Genomic DNA, 2,456 nt, shown 5'->3' with positions numbered 1-2,456 from the left:
GAGCCACCATTCAAACTTTAAAACGAAGACAAGACATTCAACTATTCAACTTGTATTTATCTTTTCAATATCTATTATACTTTTTCTTCAGTTCCAGTTTAAGTTTCATGATGATTTTTCAGCCGTTTCAGAGTTTATAATGGGTGTGTATGGGACGGAATGTTGGGGCTAGAGTGAGACAGCTCAACTGCTAGAGTGAGAGGAGTGAAAAAATTAATCTTAAAATATTTTTTAAAACTGCTGCTGTGTCCGCAGCGTTTGGTCTACAGGTCTGATTTTACCCTCAAAACGTAGCCATCGCTGTCCTCTTTCATCCAATGTGTTTACTATTGTACTAGGTGTTATGGTTCTTTCATAAATGTCACCAAAGCACAGCCTCCTCCCTCCAACTCCTCCATAGACTCTAATGTTAAAATGGCTCAGAAGGTTCGTTTGAAAACCAGAAGTACAGGCTGTTTTTACACTGTCACCACGTCCATATAATAAACTCCACAAGCATGAAAACTGAGAATTAGGTAGACTGGACATTGCTGTCGCTCACGGTGAAAGAATTTTGTCAATAGGACCTGTACTTTTCATTTGGGAGCGATTTGTTTCGGCCTGACTTTTCTGTTCATTTTAAGCAGCAAAAGTGAGGTGCATGTCTGTGCGTGTGTATGGAGCCATTGGGTGCAGTCACTATAGCAACCAGGCTCACACCTGCCTCCTTAACGAGCTCTCTCTCTCACTGTGCCAAGATTCATTTTAAACACTTCTCTTTCAACTGCTGCTGTGTCCACAGTGTTTGCCCTATAGCCATCATTTTACCCTCAAAACGTCGCCATCGATGTTCTCTTTCCAACAGCATGTCTTTCAAAGCTCAGAAATATAAACTTTTTAAACTGTGTGGATACAAGTGGAGGGATCACACATTTCAGTCATTCAGTGATTCAAAGAATATGAACTTTTAATATTCATTCAGATGTTTTCTGACTCTAAATTTTGTTTTCTCATTACTTAGGTTTTTCTATTTTACATTTAAAACATTTTCAGCTATTTTCCAACTTCTTCTGCGCGAACGTCAGCTTTTCCCAGTTCAGCACTTTTGTTTTCAGTTTAAAAATTCAGTTTTTTCATCTCATTCAAAATTTTTAACTTAAATTCAGCAATTAATTCATTTCAGTGCATACATTCAGAATCAAGCATTCACACTGCAGTTTCTTCAGAAAATGCACTTTCTAGTTCTTCTATTTTATTATTTTTATATATTCCGTACGTTTTTTGTACTCTATCTCCTTCAAAACCGTTCAACTTAGAAAAACCATTCAAACACCGTTAGATTCCTCTTCTTTTGGACATGACTGCTTCTATTTTTCTCATTTATAACATTTATAATTTTAATTTTATTCAACTTTTTTCAACAAAATTTCCCATGTATTTCAATGGGGAGACCCTTCAAATCCTCATTCAACTTACTCATTTTCAAACTGTATCTACTTCAACATACGTTGACATAGAGCCACCATTCAAACTTTAAAACAAAGACAAGACATTCAACTATTCAACTTGTATTTATCTTTTCAATATCTGTTATACTTTTTCTTCAGTTCCAGTTTAAGTTTCATGATGTTTTTTCAGCCGTTTCAGAGTTTATAATGGGTGTGTATGGGACGGAATGTTGGGGCTAGAGTGAGACAGCTGAACTGCTAGAGTGAGAGGAGCAAAAAAATTAATCTTAAAAATATTTTTTAAAACTGCTGCTTGTCCAGTGTTTGTCTACAGTATGATTTTACCTCAAAACGTAGCCATCGCTGTCCTCTTTCATCCAATGTGTTTACTATTGTACTAGGTGTTATGGTTCTTTCATAAATGTCACCAATGCACAGCCTCCTCCCTCCAACTCCTCCATAGACTCTAATGTTAAAATGGCTCAGAAGGTTCGTTTGAAAACCAGAAGAGCAGGCTGTCTTTACACTGTCACCACGTCCATATAATAAACTCCACAGGCATGAAAACTGAGAATTAGGTAGACTGGACATTGCTGCCGCTCACGGTGAAAGAATTTGTCAATAGGACCTGTACTTTTCATTTGGGAAGGATTTGTTTGGGCCTGACTTTTCTGTTCATTTTAAGCAGCAAAAGTGAGGTGCATGTCTGTGCGTGTGTATGGAGCCATGGGTGCAGTCACTATAGCAACCAGGCTCACACCTGCCTGCCTAATGAGCTCTCTCTCTCTCACTGTGCCAAGATTCATCTTAAACACTTCTCTTTCAACTGCTGCTGTGTCCACAGTGTTTGCTCTACAGACATCATTTTACCCTCAAAACGTCGCCATCGTTCTTCTCTTTCCAACAGCGTGTCTTTCAAAGCTCAGAGATGTAAAGCTTTAAAACTGTGTGGATCCAAGTGGGGGATCACATTTTAGTCATTCAGTGATTCAAAGAATATGAACTTTTAATATTCATTCAGATGTTTTC

The sequence above is a fragment of the Oreochromis niloticus genome, linkage group LG5, assembly GCF_001858045.2.
Source record: "Oreochromis niloticus isolate F11D_XX linkage group LG5, O_niloticus_UMD_NMBU, whole genome shotgun sequence".
Classification (NCBI taxonomy): domain Eukaryota; kingdom Metazoa; phylum Chordata; class Actinopteri; order Cichliformes; family Cichlidae; genus Oreochromis; species Oreochromis niloticus.
The sequence above is the reverse complement of the archived record's forward strand: the minus strand, read 5'-3'. Positions refer to the sequence as shown.